The sequence below is a fragment of the Schistocerca nitens genome, chromosome 3, assembly GCF_023898315.1.
Source record: "Schistocerca nitens isolate TAMUIC-IGC-003100 chromosome 3, iqSchNite1.1, whole genome shotgun sequence".
NCBI classification, from domain to species: Eukaryota; Metazoa; Arthropoda; class Insecta; order Orthoptera; family Acrididae; genus Schistocerca; species Schistocerca nitens.
The window spans coordinates 729,946,093-729,967,730 of record NC_064616.1 but is presented as its reverse complement, the minus strand read 5'-3'; the positions used below and the strand labels follow the sequence as shown (position 1 = coordinate 729,967,730).

At 44.1% G+C, this 21,638-nt stretch overlaps 1 protein-coding gene and 1 pseudogene across 1 annotated transcript in view; one reads left to right on the top strand and one right to left on the bottom strand.

The window, feature by feature from the left end:
- LOC126249408 (plexin-B) overlaps nt 1–21,638 on the top strand; it is a 1,292,451-nt gene that overhangs the window by 1,198,942 nt on the left and 71,871 nt on the right. The gene's annotated exons all lie outside the window — the stretch shown is intronic.
- LOC126250372 (5S ribosomal RNA) lies at nt 4,408–4,525 on the bottom strand (annotated as a pseudogene).

Genomic DNA, 21,638 nt, shown 5'->3' with positions numbered 1-21,638 from the left:
CCACGAGATGCGGGCCCCTTTTTCGAATGAGACACCCTGTACTACAGATAGTGAAGCGCTCTCGAAGAGCTCACGTTACGTCAAATGCAAAGGCTAATAGCATTTCATACCCTATTCGGCACACACCTCTGATGTGGTATTGCACCTCCAAACCAGCTCGCGTCAGCTGCTTAGTGAGAGGCATTTTATTGAAAGAAAACGGCTTGTTGATCAGTGCGAATACGCTCGGTAAGTGCCACAATAGCCACGGAATCTCAACGATCGTCTTGCCACCTCTCCATCACAAAGCTACCGTCACGTCAGCGTTGATACGGAGCTCTGGAGCACTCTTCAGCTAGGGCTTTTGTAAAGCAACTAGCAATAAACTTATCTACGGTCGACCGACTAATCTCTACAAATTTAAATTGTCGTCACAAGGTTTTGTTCTCCAAAGCAATAATAATAGCACTGCAAGAGAATAATTTGGCTAAACCACACAAGTATGGCAGGCCAAAACTGTATTTAACCGTCTCTGTTACTATTATTACTCTGCTACACACCAACAATCAGTAAATGAAATCAAATTAAGTAGTACTATTATCAAAAACCAGTTACAAGTTAAATGCATTTTGAAACTGAAGCTACTAGAAACTAAAGCAAATTTCTGTTTTCAAGACACGTAAAGTTGTTAAGATATTAACGAAACTCAGTTAATTTGCAAAGATCACATGTTCAAATGGTTCAAATGGCTCTGAGCACTATGGGACTTAACTGCTGTGGTCATCAGTCCCCTAGAACTTAGTACTACTTAAACCTAACTAACCTAAGGACATCACACACATCCGTGCCCGATGCAGGATTCGAACCTGCGACGTAGCGGTCGCGCGGTTCCAGACTGTAGCGCCTAGAACCGCTCGGCCACTCCGGCCGGCGATCACATGTTCCCTGCTAAAAGACCTCCTTCTGTTTCAAGGTACAAGACGGTGCACGAAAGTCTACACGTTATAAAACTGGTTTCAAAAATATATTACAGAATTTTACTTGCCATAAAAATCTGTACGTAAAGAACGAACAATATATTTCGAATTGCTTCAGCATATTATACAGTACTTAAATGTTTAGAACTCGAAATTATTTTGTAAATGCTGCACAAAACGCAACCTCATGTCTAGCAGCAACGGAAACCGTACACGTCGGAAGCTGCTTATAGCGGTTTCTAATGCGCATTCAAATGGCTCTGAGCACTATGTGACTCGACATCTGAGGTCATCAGGCCCCTAGAACTTAGAACTACTTAAACCTAACTAACCTAAGGACATCACACACATCCATGCAGGAAGCAGGATTCGAGCCTGCGATCGTAGCGGGCGCGCGGTTCCAGACTGAAGCGCCTAGAACCGCTCAGTCACAACGGCCGTCAATGCGCATTCCTTCGTGTGACTCTCAAATCAGTCACCAGACTGAAGTACTGACCAAAACACATCATGTGTTCCTCGACAAACTGTCCTCCAGGAACAACACTGTCCTGTATGCTGCAACTGTAAGACTGAAACGGTTATGTCCACGTAACAACTTAACATTGAACTAAAAAAAGCTGGATGGACAGAAAAACTGAGAAGGTCGAAAACATACAGTAAATATCGAAGGTTCTACTGAAGAGAAGTTAATCTTCTTGACTACTTTTATTGAAGAAATGAGGGTAGCCTACTTTTTTAAAAAGTCGATAGGAACCTAACCGCATAAATAAAAAAAATTAATGGGAGAAAATAATTTGAACGATTTTTAAATAATAGAAAGTAACTGTTTTAATAGAAATATGTTGAATTAAGGAAGCCACCACAGGTGAAAAGGTAAAAAATCGGAAACAATATGGATGGAAGAAGAAAAGATGGCAAGAAGAGAAGGTGGTTTGTTGGAAAAATACGAAACAAAGAGAGAAGAGGAATTGGAGCGTTTACGTTGTTCCAGTGGTCAATAAATTCTTTATTCGGCATACTCGTATTGGAAATGAATCCGCCGCGTAGCCGTGCGTGTTAAAACGCCGCTTCCGGAACGGGGAGGTGCGCCGGCCCCGGATTGAATCCTCCAGACGGGTTAACGACGAGGGTCGGTGTGCCAGCCAATCTGGATGTGGCTTTTAGGCCACATATACCTGTAGAGAATCTGTGGAATAGGTGTGTCTACAGGATGATCGATTCATTAGCTGAACCAGTCTGCTCCCAAATACTCACGGCGCTTACCGCAGCATTGCCTCATTCGGTTGTGAGGGTTTAGCTGGCATCTGAATCATTCTTTTTTATGCCTGTAAATAAATCAGGTGGAAAGCTCTGTAGCGATCACAAGACGGGTAGGGTATCAATTTAGAAACAGCTAACATTTCGCCCTCTGGTATTTGATTGTTTCTGAGCCACGGATGTGAAGACAGTAAGCAGGCATCGAGACCATACTGTACAAGAAAGGAAAGTGATCAAGACGCCATGTTAGCTGATCATTCCACAGTCCGACCAAGAGATGTGTGAGGCTGGAAGGTTATTTTGAAAAACTTCGCTGGCCGCTACTGTCGCAGGTTCGAATCCTGCCTCGGGCATGGATGTGTGTGATGTCCTTAGGTTAGTTAGGTTTAAGTAGTTCTAAGTTCTAGGGGACTGATGACCTCAGAAGTTAAGTCCCATAGTGCTCAGAGCCATTTTTTGAAAAACTTCAGATGCAGTACGCCCGTGGCATCTTCCTTCCTTCCTTGCAGAACGATCCCGTTCACGGAAAAAAATTCAGAGGTTTTTCAGAGAAATTTTTCTGAGTATTTTGATGTAAGGGACCCGTGACCTCTGGTTCAAAAAATGTTCAAATGTGTGTAAAATCTTATGGGACTTAACTGTTAAGGCCATCAGTCTCTAAGCTTACACACTACTTAACCTAAATTATCCCAAGGACAAACACACACACCCGTGCCCGAGGGAGGACTCGAACCTCCGCCGGGACCAGCCGCACAGTCCATGACTGCAGCGCCCGAGACCACTTGGCTAATCCCGCGCGGCGACCTCTGGTGGCTCGTTACATAGTAAATACATTTCGTACGCTTTCTTTCTCCCATTTACCTTCCATCTGTACTGCACTGAAAATATCTGCATAACTGTGCGAATGTCGACGGTATGCACTGTGTGTCATGTTTAGAAACAAAAGTGTTAAATTCCAACACGGTTCTGGCTGTTTGCAATAATACTGCCCATTTTACGCTCCGCCCTCAAGCTTGCTTTCAGTACTGGTCGATTTTGTGTATGATTTGTTTTTCCGGATGTGTTAGCTGTGCGTTAACAGTGCTACACAGCAGGACTAGTAGCTCTGCTGATGAAGAGCCGACGAATATACACTCCTGTATGGGTTTAGCGAGCACAGTGAACGTACTGAACGCACGATGATGAAAGTGTACGTGTTTCACCTGACGGTTGTTTCATTACTTTGTCTTTCGTGCCGTACGTTTCGATAACTGCATACGGCAGGCTGTTTCACTGTTATGAAGGATTTTCAGAGAAAGAGAAGTATGCGAATGCGAAAATATTTTGTTGACTCTCGCCATCGTGATAAAATAACAGAACTCCTACGTCGCACGGAAAGCTATAGGTGTCCATTTTTCCCAAGTGCACCTGAGAGTGGAACGGTCGAGAAATAGTCTGAAAGTGGTGAACCTTCTGCCAAGCGCTCAACTGCCAACTGCAGAGTAATCATGTAGATAATATCCTGAGAAAATGTCCGCAGTTTTGTCGGTCGAGTTTTTGTTAGCCTGTATTCTCACTCCTTTTCAGAAAAAAATTATAATACGGTCTGTAAAACATACTTCGTGTTACATTTTTTTACGTACTCTCTGAGCATGTAATTAGGTTTGGTTTTGTCAGGCGCACATCATGACACGGTGCTGCCCTCATCTGTATCGACATCGACATCTACATACATACTCCAGAAGCCAACGAACAGCACGTGGCGGAGGATACCCTGTACCACTAAAACTAAAACTCAAGTCCTCCCGAATAGGCCATGAAGGCCCAACAGTACCGACCGGCCGCCGTGTCATCCTCAGACCACAGGCGTCACTGGATGCGGATATGGAGGGGCATGTGGTCAGCACACAGCTCTCCCGGCCGTATGTCAGTTTCCGAGTCCGGAGCCGCTACTTCTCAATCAAGTAGGCTCAAATGGCTCTGAGCACTATGCGACTTAACTTCAGAGGTCATCAGTCGCCTAGAACTTAGAACTAATTAAACCTAACTAACCTAAGAACATCACACACATCCATGCCCGAGGCAGGATTCGAACCTGCGACCGTAGCGGTCGCTCGGCTCCAGACTGTAGCTCCCAGAACCGAACGACCACTCCGGCCGGCCCTCAATCAAGTAGCTCCTCAGTTTGCCTCACAGAGGCTGAGTGCACCCCGCTTCCCAACAGCGCTCGACAGACCGGATGGTCACCCATCTAAGTGCTAGCCCAGCCCGAAAGTGCTTAACTTCGGTGATCTGACGGGAACCGGTGTTACCACTGCGGCAAGGCCGTTGGCACCCTGTACCACTACTGGTCATATCTATTCCACTTCCACTCGCAAATAGAGCGAGGGAAAAACGACTGTCTGTATGCCTCCTGCGAGCCATAATTTCTCTTACCTTATGTTCGTGGTTTCTACGCGAAATGAACATTGGCGGCGGTAGAATCAATCTGCAGTCTGTCGCAAATGGAGGTGCTTTAAAATTTCTCAATGGCGCTCCTCGCAAAGAAAGTGCCTTCCCTCGAGAGAATCCCATTTGAGTTCCCGAAGCATCTGCGAGTCCACTGGTAACAAATCTAACAGCCCGCCTCCGAATTGGTTCGACGTCTTCCTTTATCCGGCCTGGTGGGGCTCCCAAGCACTCGAGCAGTACTCAAAAGTTTGTTCTACTAGTGTTCTACACGCATTCCTAATATTCTCCCAATAAACCTAAGTCTACAATTCGTCTTGCCTACTACAGTCTTTACATGCTCATTTCATTTCATATCGCTTTGCAATCGAAGTGATTGCATGACGTAGCAAACTGTTAATACTCTTTTCGAACATGATGGGATTGTTTTTATACTCATCTGCATTAAATTACATTTGTCTACATTTAAGGCTAGCTGCCGTTCATCATACCAAATAGAAATATGGAATCAGTTTGACATCTCTTGTCGATAGCACTCATCATTTCGTATGTCTACATCTACATACACATTCCACACGCCACCATACGGTATGCGGTCCAGAGTACCTTGTACCAATATTAATGATTCCCTTTCTCGTTCCGCTCGCAAATGGAACGTGGGAAAAATGACTGTCGAAATTATTCCATTAAGCCCTAATTTCTCTTATATTGTCTTCGCCGTTTTACGCGAAATGTACTTTGGGCCAGCAGAATCTTTCTGCAGTCAGACACGAATACTGATTCTCTAAATTTTCTCAATAGTGTTACGCAAAAAGAATGTCGTCTTACCTCCAGGGATTCCGACTTGAGTTCACGGATAATTTCCGTGATATTTGGGTGTTCATCGAATCTACCGGTAACAAATCTAGCAGCACGCTTCGATGTCTTCCTGGAATCTGACGTGGTAGGAATCCCAAATAGTCGAGCAGTGCTCAAGAATGGTCCGCACTGGTGTTCTACACGCGGTCTCCTTTATAGATGAGCTATACTTTCCTAAAAATGGCGCAATAAACCGAAGTCGACCACTCGCCTTCGTTACTACCGATCTTAAGGGGAGGTTTACTATCTTTGGCCCGAAAAAAAAAAAAAATGGCTCTGAGCACTATGGGACTCAACTGCTGAGGTCATTAGTCCCCTAGAACTTAGAACTAGTTAAACCTAACGAACCTAAGGACATCACAAACATCCATGCCCGAGGCAGGATTCGAACCTGCGACCGTAGCGGTCTTGCGGTTCCAGACTGCAGCGTTGGCCCGAAAAAAGCATGTTCTTTGAGAATTTTTTTATAGATATCAATGCCAAATTTGTTTATTGATATTTCCTCTACAAACTGGAATTTTTTCGATCGGAAATGTCGAAGAGCAAAGGCGGAAGTGCCGTCGGAACGAAACAAAATTTCGATATAGACCTCCACGAGCGGGATGTCACAGGTCAGCCGGCTCGTCTGAAATCAAAATTGAGTTGACGTTAGCGAAGAATATAAGATTCTTTAGGAGTTGTACCTCGCTTAAGTTATTTGGACCATAGGGGAAACAAAATGGCAGCCATTTGAAAAAAAAATAGGGGGGGGGGGTTTCCATCGATTTTTCGACTTCGTCGGCCAAGTAAAAATATTTATAGTTGATGGATCGGAATAAAAGTGGTACAACTCCCAGACAATTTAGTTAGCTTCGTCGGAAATAAAGAATCATGCCAATCGGTTTAGTAGATTTGAAGTTACCATACCGTGCGATAAAAAAGTCATTTCGAGAAAAACGCGTTTGAATTTCTGACTACACATAAATGCAATATTATGCAACTTACGTTCAATCTATTATTCCAGGTCCATAAACTAGTCCTTCCTCTTCCTCATAGAGGGCGTTCTGCTCGATCTGGGCCATCCTGCGATGCTCCAGAGCCGCTCGTACGGTCGGTGACAAGCGGTTTTCGGCCGGTTGAATCCGGTGGTCGTCCGAATGCTTGGCGAACTGCGTCGAATAGTCCCGGGGTGACGTCCATCGTTGTCATGGCCTTCAGAATTGCTGAATACCCTTCGTTGAAGCTGCTCACTGCCAGGAAAGTCACAGTCTCCACAGTCTTCGCTCCAGAATGCAAATGCTTGAGGGCTAACTTCCAAACACACGCGTTCAAAGTTTCCTTTGAATGTTGTGTGTTTCCTCCCAAGGACCGGTACAATAACTCGTCCTCTGAAAGGGCCTCGTAGATCGGATGAATCACTTTTTGAACTTCTTTGGAGAGCGGCTGGTCGTGTTGATATTCGTAGCCTCTGCAATGCGCCACTTGCACCAACTAGTTTCCCCAGCCGGACAATTTTTGTGTTGTGGGTGGTCATCCGTCGAACACTTGTGGAAATGCGTTGCCCCCAAATTGCCTTGTTCATCTATCCCACCAAACTGGAATGCCGTCGGACTGCCAAGCCGTAGCACGTCGTAAGCTCCTTGATCACATTATCAGTTTTAGTCGTAGGCAAGCACATAGAATACTTTTTCGCGGCTACAAAATCGAAATTCCCGTAAAAAACTGGTGCGTGAAGAAGTCCGATTTCAGGCAGGTGCATTTTTTTGTTCAACCGCGAATAACAAACATTTCCGTTCCGTATTCGGAAAAACCGTTTCACGGGTGGATTCTAAACACTTTTATGGATCCAAAAATGCAATTTAAAAAAAATCGATTTTTTGAACCAGAAGATAGTAAACCTCCCCTTAAGTGCTCGCTCTGTTTCATATCGCTTTGCAACGTAAAGCCTAGATATTTAACTAACCTACTTCTGTCAAGCCGAACACTACTAACGTTGAATTCGAACATTACGGGATGCTAGTCACCTGCATTAACTTACATTTTCCTACATTTAGAGCTAGCTCCCATTCATCACACCAACTAGAAATTTTGTCTAAGTCACATTGTACCCTCTTGTAGTCACTCAACCACAACACCTTCACGTACGCCACAGCATAATCAGCAAACAACCGCACTTCGCTTCATTGGTGTGTAAGTAAATGACCGCTGGCCTGGAAACCAAGAAGCGGCACCTGCGACTCCAGAAATTTACATTTCACCGAATCTGCGTCATTAGAGAGGGAGCAGTTAGCTCTGTTCCAAATGGAACAGGGGAGCAATGACGCGAATCCTCCACGAGCTGGCCTTCGTAACGCTCGCCTGTTTGATTAATGGAAGCCGTGAGGACCGAAGCCGGGGAGGACACGCGTGAATTCTGCCACCCCGCCACCCCTCCCCAGAGGCAAGATAAAGTAGTGGCGCGCCCTCTCCCCAGGGATCGAGCACGCCTGCAGCATCCACGCTGTGGCCGGCCATTCAAGCAGCTGACTGCTCAAACTGGCAACACTGCTTCCTTCCCACCTAGCATCAGTGGTTGCCTCCTCATGTCAACGCGTTCAGATCAAAATCCTTAAAACACAAGTGTGTGCATTTCCCTTAAGATCTAGACAGACAAGACAATGTTAGGAGGGCCTGCCACAATGATACACCTAAATATGTAGAGTATTCTTAACAGGTAGAGTTGCGCTCTACCAGAACACCGGTTCGGTAACTTTGGCACAGTACATAAATGACGTAGCAAATGGTAGAACTAGTAGAACTAGAATAGTAGTATTGGTAGCATTGGTTGGGGAAGAGACATAAATAAATGTGAGAGAGGAAGTAGGAGTATTGAAGCGATTTTGATATTTATTTGTTTTAATTTACGTTTTTTTCAGGAAGTTGCGTTCTCTAGCACTATTTGATAACCTTGCATTTTTTTAAAATTCATACTACAACATCCCTTTGTTTCACGTTGATCTTTGACGTGAAACAGAGGCAAGCTGTAAAAATTTTAAAAAAACACGGATTTATCATATAGCGCTAGAAAACGCAATTTAAAGAAAACGCAAAACAAAAACATATGAAACATTGCTTCGATACCCCCTCGAGCTTATATAAAATGTTTCTGTTATTGCTAAACAACTTTCGCACTTATCATTTATAACACGGAACTATTACATTTGATCAAGATGAAGAACGTTCTACTGACTACAAAATAAGAACGATAATTAAACATATTTTAGTGTTTGTGGATGCAAACTGTACTCGCATCAAGACTAATTACTTTCGTTACATAAAGTTACGTAGTCAACTAATTTTTATTACGTATTAAATGCAGTTTATGTTTTGTAAGGACGTAAAATAGGCAGTGGACTACCGCTTAATGACGTGTGGTTCTGATTATGTGCAAAACAAGAAACGAAGAGAAGTCGTCGGCTCCCAGTTTCTCTCACAAATTCATTTACGTTTCTTTCCCTATCAATGCTACCAATACTACCGGTAATACGACCCTCTACTACGTCATTTATGTGCTGTACCAAAGCTACTGCCGGCCGGGGTGATCGAGCGGTTCTAGGAGCTACAGTCAGGAACCGCGCGACCGCTACGGTCGCAGGTTCGAGTCCTGCCTCGGGCATGGATGTGTGTGATGTCCTTAGGGTAGTTAGGTTTAAGTAGTTCTAAGTTCTAGGGGACTGATGACCTCAGATGTTAAGTCCCATAGTGCTCAGAGCCATTTGAACCATTTTGAACCAAAACTACTGAACCGTGTATTGTTGGTAGAACGCAACTGAGGACTGCATCTGACTTGTATGCTCGCTCGAATTGCTCGGTCCATGTAGTTCCGCGTAACGTCCGGCAAATGTCAACACGACTGATTTGGCCGCAGTGAACGACTGCTCTCGATTTAATTCTCGCTCGTTCGAGTAGCCGACTCTCGAATTGTCCGACCCTCTACACTAGTTACCTGAGCGCCACTCAGTCGCCCCCTGTAGGATCACGATACGTGAACGCAAGATGGAGAGTGTGAAAACCAATCTCGATTCGAAAGAATATATCCAGAGTAAGACGGTGGCTCATATCTGTAGACCATGACAAAGCGTTACCAGTTACATCGAAAGCTACGAAAAGTAAAAAGGTGTGCAGAAATCTTTGTCAGAGAGCTTGGTCCATTTGTATTATTATTAGATGTAGGAGTTCGGGTTTTATATCACGAGCTTCTTAACGTCGGTTCAGAACTGCGACACGTAGACGTCTCCAACATTTTTCATGTTCTACGACAGTAGCACAAAAGACAGAAAAATAAGCTGATGAATATGGGCTAGTATAATGCTCAACATTATCCAGGCCATAGGCGGCAATGCATTTGTAATTACAGTGGATACATGGAACGATGCAGGAAAATGTTGTCTATATATTACTGCACGCTTAGTTTATCAAAATTAGGCGCTTTGAAATAAGGTATTGGTGACAACTCACTTTTATGACAACAAAAAATGCCTGGGGGCAACATTATTCAAATTGCTAGGATTAAATCCCCAGTATTTAAGAGGTCATTTGTCTCTGACTGAGACGCTAGCATATGCAAATCATAACAATACTTTCAGCACTAGGCCCTATGCAGGCATTATACATGTTTTGAACACAGTGAAACGTCCCCTTAGAAAAATTTTGAATTACTATGCTGGTAAGCTTCTACGTTATTTGAGACAAAGACAACTGAGTAAAACTGAAGGTACTCAGACATTTCTCTCTTTACTTATTCTGATCACCACTAAACTGACACACAATTTTTTTTTTTAGCGCAACGCCATCTGACTTTCAATAATCCCTACAAAAAGTGGCCCTGACTAACAATAACCTATAACTTTCATGAATCACTTACCTCACAAAAATCTTCGTTACTCGAACTACTGCAATACAACGAGCGACAATACTGCCAGCTAAATAAAATATCTAACTACTGAAGGCACTAACTACGGATAGGCATAGTTAGCAAATGAAAGATTTTGATAGAGAACAAACAATGTATTTACATTAATAATGTTCAAAAGTCAATATGTCAATTCATGACATCCATCTTTACAAATTTCCTTTTTCTGGTGGACACACGTCCAGATCGTCCGTTCTCAAAACTCTGGCATCTCACTCTACACATCCACCACTGCTGGCGGCTCACCTCCAACTGCATAACGCTACGCGCTATTCACATCCAACTGTCCAACACTACACAAGCGATGATTCCAACAATGAGTCCAACCAGCCGCAGACTGCACACAGCACAGTCAGTGATTTTCATACAGAGCGCTACTTGGCGTTACCAACATAAAAACCTAAACAGCCTACTTACAACAGTCCTGGAACACGTTTTCGATGACGATTGGAAAAATTGGAAATTTGTGGTAAGTTCTATGGGACCAAATTGGTGAGGTCATCGGTCCCTAAGTTTACACACTACTTAATCTAACTTAAACTAACTTACGCTAAGGACAACACACACACCCATGCCCAAGAGAAGACTCGAACCTCCGAGCCGCGCGGGATTAGCCGAGCGGTCTAGGCGCTGCAGACATGGACTGTGAGGCTGATCCCGGCGGAGGTTCGAGTCCTCCCTCGGGCATGGGTGTGTGTGTTTGTCCTTAGGATAATTTAGGTTAAGTAGTGTGTAAGCTTAGGGACTGATGACCTTAGCAGTTAAGTCCCATAAGATTTCACACACATTTGAACATTTTTTTCGAACCTCCGACGGGAGGAGCCGCGCGAACCGTGGCTACCCCGCGCGGCTGCAATTGTTTGATAAATGAACTTGCAGTGGTTTATTCTACGGCTTATGAAGAAAACTGATGAGGTGAATTCGATACAGACAAGCCTGAAGCAAGAATCGATGGAACAGTATAATTAGAATGCTACACTGTGTAGTTAGACTGTACGACAAAATCACGGAAATGCTTCTGGTGACAGACGTCTCTGAAAAACTTACTGGCTACGACAGCAAGAGTACAAAAGAGCCCGTAACTTTTTAGAGCCATTCAAAGTAGCAATCGGAGTGCTGGAAGGCGAGAAGTATCGAACAACGCATTTGCTATGGACGCACAGACTGAAAAATCGTTGTAATACAGGACTCGTAGATAAAGAGGTGCGTTTAAGTTACTGTAGTCCGTATTTTCTTGTCTAACACCCGCTGCGTGTCCAGCAAATTAAAATCGTAGTTAATTGCAAAATGTCAGTTTCCGTACAACTGTCATATTATCGTCTATTAAATGTAGACACTGCGAGTACTGACAGAGTGCTGTCACCGTGTCATAGATGATAAAGTCGAAATTCGGACGTTGCTTAGAATAGTGACATTTCCGATTATTGTAAGTCTAGTTCTCATAGAGAGGATACGTTAAACACTGTGCGTCAAATATGTGATGAAATACCCGATAAGCTAGAAGGAAATTCTGATGTGGCTTTGTTTTTGTGATATCTGTAAATATTCTCTTACGGATCACAATGATGTCGCGATTAGACACTACCACCCAGGAGTACAGGGTGTTACAAAAAGGTACGGCCAAACTTTCAGGAAACATTCCTCACACACAAAGAAAGAAAATATGTTATGCGGACTTGTGTCCGGAAACGCTTACTTTCCATGTCAGAGTTCATTTTATTACTTCTCTTTAAATCACATTAATCATGGAATGGAAACACACAGCAACAGGGTGAATTCAAACACTTTGTTACAGGAAATGTTCAAAATGTCCTCCGTTTGCGAGGATACATGCATCCACCCTCCGTCGCATGGAATCCCTGATAGGCTGATGCAGCCCTGGAGAATGGAGTATTGTATCACAACCGTCCACAATACGAGCACGAAGAGTCTCTACATTTGGTACCGGGGTTGCGTAGACAAGAGCTTTAAAATGCCCCCATAAATGAAAGTCAAGAGGGTTGAGGTCAGGAGAGCGTGGGGGCCATGGAATTGGTCCGCCTCTACCAATCCATCGGTCACCGAATCTGTTGTTGAGAAACGTACGAACACTTCGACCGAAATCTGCAGGAGCTCCATCGTGCATGAACCACACGTTGTGTCGTACTTGTAAAGGCACATGTTCTAGCAGCACAGGTAGAGTATCCCGTATGAAATCATGATAACGTGCTCCATTGAGCGTAGGTGGAAGAACATGGGGCCCAATCAAGACATCACCAACAAAGCCTGCCCAAACGTTCACAGAAAATCTGTGTTGATGACGTGATTGCACAATTGCGTGCGGATTCTCGTCAGCCCACACATGTTGATTGTGAAAATTTACAGTTTGATCACGTAGGAATGAAGCCTCATCCGTAAAGAGAACATTTGCACTGAAATGAGGATTGACACATTGTTGGATGAACCATTCGCAGAAGTGTACCCGTGGAGGCCAATCAGCTGCTGATAGTGCCTGCACACGCTGTACATGGTACGGAAACAACTGGTTCTCCCGTAGCACTCTCCATACAGTGACGTGGTCAACGTTACCTTGTACAGCAGCAACTTCTATGACGCTGACGTTAGGGTTATCGTCAACTGCACGAAGAATTGCCTCGTCCATTGCAGGGGTCCTCGTCGTTCTAGATCTTCCCCAGTCGCGAGTCATAGGCTGGAATGTTCCGCGCTCTCTAAGACGCCGATCAATTGCTTCGAACGTCTTCCTGTCGGGACACCTTCGTTCTGAAAATCTGTCTCGGTACAAACGTACCGCGCCACGGCTATTGCCCCGTGCTAATCCATACATCAAATGGGCATCTGCCAACTCCGCATTTGTAAACATTGCACTGACTGCAAAACCACGTTCGTGATGAACACTAACCTGTTGATGCTACGTACTGATGTGCTTGATGCTAGTACTGTAGAGCAATGGGTCGCATGTCAACACAAGCACCGAAGTCAACATTACCTTCCTTCAATTGGGCCAACTGGCGGTGAATCGAGGAAGTACAGTACATACTGACGAAACTAAAATGAGCTCAGACATGGAAATGAAGCGTTTCCGGACACATGTCCACATAACATCTTTTCTTTATTGGGGTGCGAGGAATGTTTCCTGAAAGTTTGGCCGTACCTTTTTGTAACACCCTGTATACACCTACGGCATAACTAAAATTATGATTTGAGTGTAGTCTCACCACCTGGTGGGAATATGTCACAAGTGACACTAACCTGCACACACACATACTGAAACGTTCGCGACAACAGCGCTCTGCCCTCACCACAGCGCCCCATTTGACCACAGCCTGTCCGCTTCGAGCATGCCTGAGCGCGGTGAAGTCGAGAGAGTATGACCGATCAAAACGCCCTCTTTGCAGACCTCTATCATACAGTGACTTGCTAAACCGCATGTCTCATTCAGGACGACATCCACTTCTTCCAAATGGACAGATCTAGTCCAGACTGGGCAGGCGTACTCTGCAGTGGAAAAGAAAGGGGTCTTACCAGTTGTTCTTCGAAGGCCAGTAGGGTTTACTTACCACTTAATGCAACAAAGTTGCTTTCTGTGCCGCTCCTCGTTGCTGCTCTCTTAGCAGTTTGGATGGTTTGGATGCAGTAGTTTTTATAGGTTAAAGACATTTCAATAGAGCTGTAAAACTTCCCTAGGCTACCGTATACTATCGTAAGTAAGCGTAGACTCCGCTATTTTTGCTAATAGCTTTGGCCAGTTAAGATCGTAGCCACATAACACGGTTGCGATCCAAAATGACCGCCGGCCGGGGTGGCCGAGCGGTTCTAGGGGCTACAGTCTGGAACCGCGCGACCGCTACGGTCGCCGGTTCAAATCCTGCCTTGGGCATGGGTGTGTGTGATGTCCTTAGGTTATTTAAGTTTAAGTAGTTCTAAGTTCTAGGGGACTGATGACCTCAGAAGTTAAGTCCCATAGTTCTCAGAGCCATTTGAACCAAAATGACGAAAACTACCGTAGTCTACCCTTATTTACTATAGCCTACGATATTTTTACAAATCTATGTCTGATGGCAACATCTCTGGATTAACTGTATAGAGAAACTGGCACTTCTGCTCCATGCACTCGACGGTCAGTAACAGAATACACGGAAAAGTACAAATAGGCCTTTGTTGAAAAATGCACTGCCTGACAAAAAAAGTGAAGAGGAAACAAAATGAAACTTCACGGCATGGGAGGACATGTGATGTTATTGCAGCCGGCCGGTGTGGCCGTGTGGTTCTAAGCGCTTCAGTTTGGAACCGCGTGACCGCTACGGTCGCAGGTTCGAATCCTGCCTCGGGCATGGGATGTGTGTGATGTCCTTAGGTTAGTTAGGTTTAAGTAGTTCTAAGTTCTAGGGGACTGATGACCTCAGATGTTAAGTCCCATGGTGCTCAGAGCCATTTGAACTATTTTTGTTATTGCAGTGATTACAAAATCGAGTCCAGTTTACAAAGAACTTGACGGTGTGAGCTCAATTATCAGTATGATGTTGCACCTTCTCTGGCCTGGCCGCATGCATGATTCGGTTTGAAGGGGTGTCATAAAGCCATTGTATCCTGTCCTGAGGCAAGCTAACTCATATCTCTCGTAACTGGTTCTTGATATCCTACATACTGGCACTGGGATGAAGTTGACATCCGAGCTGGTAAAACACATGTTCTATCAGAAATCGAAATAGGGATCTTGTTGGCCACAGGAGTACCTGAACATCATGCAAACTGTTTATAAAGACACGTTCCATGCGCAGACCAGCATTGGCATGTTGAAAAATGGCACCGATAGTGTTACATCAAGAAGAAATACATGAATATGCAGGCTGTTCGTGACATACCGTTGTGCCACCAGAGTTGCCTCAAACACTACCAGCCATGTCCTGAAGCCATACCCGATGTCTCTCCACATCATGACGCCAACGGTAATACCACTGTGCCTCCATAAAACATTGGAAGAATGGGACCTCTCCCCAGTCGCTGCCGTACTCGCCGACGATGGTCATTCGAGGCAGTGAGAACTGCAATTCATCACTGAACACATTGCGACGCCATTCATCAGCAACCTGTGCTTCCCATTCAAGCCACCACTCCAAACGCAAGCGTATTTCCTTTGGTGTTAACGGCATCCTAAGCGTGGGACGGTAATTCCTTTGCCCTGCTGCCACTAGTCTCTGACCAGTGGTGCTAAACGACATAATGCTGTTTGTCCTCGGATAGTAGGCGCACATGTGATAGGGTTATGATGTGCTTCGTGCACAATACGACGATCCTCAATTCTAATGCTCAGACATCGTCGACCGGAATTTCAAGACGAATAGTATGCCTGCCCTCGCATCCCTATGCAGTCCAACATCGGACCACTGTCACATCCTAATGTCCCACAAATGGTGGATATTGCTCGATTCGACAAGCCGGCCAAATGGAGATCCACAACTTTCATAGGCACTGACAACGATTTCTCACACGAGTACGTGGCATCTCCAAGTCCTTCACAGACATCTATCTACTTCTGAATCTGTTCGTGCCCAGTATATATCCTACCACGCCTGGAGATACATAACATGAACAACGCAGATTCACTCTGCTAGTCGTTCTACCTGTCGTAGAGAATTGCAACCCTAATCATTTACATATCCATCGATGGTGTGTGCGTAAGAAGTTACAGTGACATCCGACCAAGGCTTCTGAGTGCCTTCTTTTTTTTTTTCAGGCAGTGCATGTAATGTACCTTGCAGAGAGCAAGTTTCCACTTAAATTAGAATGGTACCTACTGGAGTGCGAAACTTGGAGGACCTATAACAGACTACGAATAGGTGTTGCACCATTAAAGACAAATCTATCAAGGTGGAGGTTATAAGACGACAGCCACATTTTATTCGATTGCGCTGAGGTGCAGGGTGTGCCACGCAAATTCTATTTTCCTATCAGTCCTTATAAGTGCACCCTCGAAGATTTAAGACTAGGAAACAGTGCAGCCCAATACTGGACCAAAAATCTTAGAACAGATGACAAGGATCAGAGACCATGACTGAAAAGTTGCAAGAACACGAAAAAGTAAAGTCAGATAACAGGTCGCTGACTTTCAGCACAAGTTGAAACTCCAGATAAATCAGTTAATGTATTGTAAACTAGAAATGTCGTGGCAAGCTCTACTGTCGACGGAAGCGGGACTTGAACAGGGGCTCTTTTCCCTCGCGGACAATGCTTTTACTGGTTGAGATAAGTAGGAACGCCTCCCCGCCAAACCCGAGAGAAGCTTGAAAAGTGTGAAGGCCCATTAGGCGCCCTTTTTATAGTTCAGTCGGTAAGGGCACTCCTAGCATTTTCGCGATCGCGGACAGCCTTCAGATAATCGTAAGATTCCATCCCACAGAATTCCACCTATGCTATTAATATCAGTCAGTGCTTGGTTTTCCATTGTGAATATTCTAAAAAAATCATTGGTTTTGTTGTTGTTGCTACCTTCAGTCTCGACACAGGTTTGATGCAGCTCTCCACACCAGTCCTATGCAAGCATTTTGATCTTTGAATAACTGTTGCATCCAGTATCCATTTGAACGTGCCTGTTATATTTATGCCTAGGTTTCCCCATATAATTTTTACTCCCCACATTACCCTTCATTACCACATTGACTAATCCTTGATGCCTCATGATGTTTCCTGTCAATCGATTCCTTCTTTTAGTCAAGTTGCTCCATAAATTTCCTTTTCCCCCAACTACATTTAGTACGATCTCGTTAGTTATTCGACCTCCCCGCCTAATCTTCGGCATTCTTATGAAGAATCACATTTTAAAAACTTATATTCATTTCTTGTCTGAACTGCTTGTCGTCCACGTTTCACTTTCGTAAAAGGCCACACTCCAGACAAATACCTGCTGAAAAGAATTCCTAACAATCAAATTTATTTTCGCTATTAAAAAATTTCTCTTTTTAAGAAACGTTTTTCTTGTTATTGTGCAGTTTGCATTTTACATGTTCTGTTCTTGAGCCATCATTAGTTATTTTGCTGCTCAAATATCGGAACTCGTCCATTACTTTTAGTGTCTCGTTTCCTAAACTAATTCCCCCGTCTTCGCCTGATTTAATTGGACTACATTCCAAAACACTTTTTTTGCTTTTATTGGTGTTTATCTTATAATTCTTTTCAAGACACTATCAATTCCGTTCAACAGCTCTTGCAAGTCCTTTTCTGACTCTGACACAATTACATTGCCATCGGCAACCCTCAAAGTTTTTATTTCTTCTCCCTGAACTTTAATACCCATTCCGAATTTTCCTTTGTTTCTTTATTGCATGTTCATTGTACAGATTATTCATAATGTTTTCATACATCCGATATTTAGAGAAACAGCCATTAACTTTGCTATCTTATGTCGGTTTTTCCAGTCGCTCTACAACTTTTCCACGTGCAATAGCATCATCCGCGAACTTCACGTAGCTTCCAATTTTTATATATGGTTTGGTGAATAAAATAGGAAGGTCCGTGCCGTTGCAGCATCCCTATAAACAACAGCATCATCCCCGAGCAGTCTCATGGAGTTTCCTATTCTTGTATATTATCTAGTGAATAGGTCCAGTGAAGGTGTTCGAGGATGATATTGTTGTTTATAGAACAGTTGCAACGGCAGAAAAGTGTAATAAACTCGTAGATGATCGAGGCGTTGTGAAAGAAGTGTCAGTTGAGCCTCAACGTAAATAAATGTAACCTACTGTGCATAAATAGGTGGAGGGACCAACTACTGTTCGTTGTTCGATTACTGTATTGCCAATAAATCACAGGAATCAGTAATAACCGTAAATTATATCACACTTTCTTGGGGTGTTTCTGAAATTACTCATACATCTGACGGTTTAGCCCCCTTAAGAAGGACATGTTCAGTTCTAAATAATTACTATTAAAAACAGTCTTGATCACGATTTATTTAACAAGGTGACCGGTTTCAACCACTACTGTGGTCATCTTCAGACCATTGAGTAGGAACCTCTTTCTGTTGAAAAATGAGTAGTGATCTTTCAACAGAAAGAGGTTCCTACTCAATGGTCTGAAGATGACCACAGTAGTGGTTGAAACCGGTCACCTTGTTAAATAAATCGTGATCAAGACTGTTTTTAATAGTAATTATTTATAAGACATTGATCACTGCTGTGCCCATAATGTATTCAAAAGTAATGTTCAGTTCTGTCTGGTAGGAAGTTCTGAATTGAATTTGAATTTTGTGGTGAGGTTTTACGGGACCAAAATGCTGAGGTCATCGGTCCCTAAGCTTACACACTACTTAATCTAACTTACGCTAAGGACGACACACACCCCCGAGGGATGACTCGAACCCCCGACGGGGGGAGCCACGTGGACCGTGACAAGTCGCCTAAGACCTCGCGGCTACTCCGTTCGGCGGAAGTTCTGAATCCTGTCCCAAATTGTGTCTCATATTCCGTAAGCTCGTATTTTCTTTCATGCAGACACTGACAGCCACTGAATTCGAATACGAAGTATCTTGGGTGTCGCGCAATTCAAAGGTTCATTTTGTACAATCACATTGTCCAGACATTTGTTAATGATTCCTGTCTCGTCTAGTGCATCCATTGCGTCTATTTCTGCCCATTACTTACGAATTCTACAAAGGCATGCTCTCTTCTTGCCAGGTAAGCTTTAGTAAGACATACATGTGGGGAGGATAATGCGCTCCATCGTCCAGCTCCTTTGTCTCTCGAGTGTATTCATATGAATGTTACTGAAAAGCTTAAAAGATGCCCCGAGCTGCGAATGAACTCGGATCCCTGCCTTTGCTGGGCAGTGAGCTACCAATCGCGCCATCCGTGCATCCCATACAGAATTTCCACTGAGGATCGTGTCCTCTATATGGTAAACATCCTGCGTCGGCCTGCGGAGATTCGTTGTTTTTCGCCTATCAGACATGTCTCGGACCAGGTAGGCAGCCACTGAGGCTTGAAGTGACATCTATGTCACGATTGTTGTCATAAGTCCATCATACGTTGTTGTACCTCAACGCTTGTTGGTCTCATCGTCATATGTCATCGTATTTGTCACGTAGTTAAAGATTTATTCTCTTACAATAAAAAACTGTTTAAGTCTAATAAAACCTGCTTCTAGGGTCCTGCTTGTGAACAAATTTTTAAACCATTGCAAATTTTGCATTCTTTTCTTTCTTCTTTTGAAAATGAATATAATTTTGAGAGTAATGTACAAAGTAGTGACAGTAAAAAACACGCGCGGCATATTCTTCACGGTGGTTTCAAACAGTACGAAGAATAGTTGTGTACAGTGCTGGTTGGCTGAGTTCGTGCATAGGTCCTCCATCTGCCCTCTGGGTGAAGTCACACGGCGTGAGCGGTTCGGCACTAAGTGAAACATTCAGTGTGACCCAGCGACACGAATATCGAATTTCTGCCCATTACTTGCCGTGTCACTGTGAGAAATCCAAGTGGCGGCGTCGATGCCGTCACGCCAACGTGGCGACTTGTCGAGCGCCGGGGCGAACAAGATGGCGCTGACAGCACGAAATTTGTCTCTCTCCTCGCAACGAACTTCTCCTCCCGTCTGTCACGCATTCGCGTGTGCCTCGGTGATTTTTCCCCTGCTCTCTCCAATCGCTTCTAACTAGTTTAAATCGTATCACAGGATAACCCTTCTGCAGTAAGTCTGCTCGTATGTGTTGCTACTAAACCACTGTAGTTTAAGGCGCACTTGAGAATTAGCCCTAAAGCAAACCCACGTGTTGTTTGGAAGAGTGGAATCAAATTAGTCTGATTTACTCTGTGCTTGTGCACATTTCAGACGAAGCTGTCGATCTTTGTCATATTGCGAAAGATATGATTAAATAAATTGCAGAATTCGGTAAAAAAAACTGCAAATAAAGCTGGGCATTGTAAACAACGAACAGTTCACATGTGTTCGCTTCCACATTTGCCATCGCGTTAGTATTGTAACGGCAGTAACACTCAACCAATATGTTACTATAAGACAATTTGAATGTGCGAGTGGACTCAATGAATGAAGTGTTCTGCCAGTATTACCTTCCAACGATTTTCAGACTTTCCACATTTCAATCCATCAACAGTTTCAAGACAATAATTTTCAGAATACGTTACAGATCTCCGAATGGTGTCTACGAATAATGCAAAGTGTTTCAATGTTTCCGTGTAAGATTTAGTTTACGAATGAATCATCATTTACAAACGATGGGCAAATCAATCTTCACAGTACACTGGACTGGTTGAGGGAAGTGAATAAACAGTGATCTTGAGCTGTCAGTGTGTCTCATTATTGGTACCTGTTTTATTAATACGACTCTGAAGAGTATTTAAAGTTCCCAACAGATATGCTGCTGCAGTTCTTGGATTACATCTCAACGTAAGGCAGTCTTTGTGCTACCAACATGACGGATGTCCCTCTCATTAATTGCAAATCATTGGGAGATTGCTGGATCAGTCGTTCGGGAAACACAAAATGGCATGTCGCTAACCATACTTAACATCCTTAACACCTGTAGGCTAACTTCTGTGAAGAAGGTTAAAACAGAAGGTCTCCGACGACTGCCCATGGCTTGAAATTCCGTATAACATGTGCCTATCTAAATTCCGTCCGAACAGGCCATGACGGCCCAACGGTACCGACCGGCCGCCTTGTCACCCCCAACCCACAGGCGTCACTGGATGCGGATATGGAGGGGCATGTGGTCAGCACACCGCTCTCCCGGCCGTGTGTCAGTTTACGAGACCAGAGCCGCAACTTCTCTATCAAGTAACTCCTCAGTTTGCCTCACAAGGGCTGAGTGCACCCCGCTTGCCAACAGCGCTCGGCAGACCGGATGGTCACCCATCCAAGTGCTAGCCCATCCCAACAGCGCTTAACTTCGGTGATCTGACGGGAACCGGTGTTACCACTGCAGCAAGGCAACATGTGCCTAAGTTGGGATAAATCCACATGAAATTAAATGTGCATGCAATATTGCACATTATCGAAGGATGCGGACGCCCCTATGTAATGTGGAACTGATCACTATATGTCACGAGCAGTAGACGCGCCAGTATAAAAGGAGGTTATGTATGCAATGTTGTCAGTAGAGAAGCAGTAAACAGCAGAATGGGTCGGTCAGTGACTTCGAACATGGTCACTGGATGTCAGTCCGGAACCATGCGACCGCTACGTCGCAGGTTCGAATC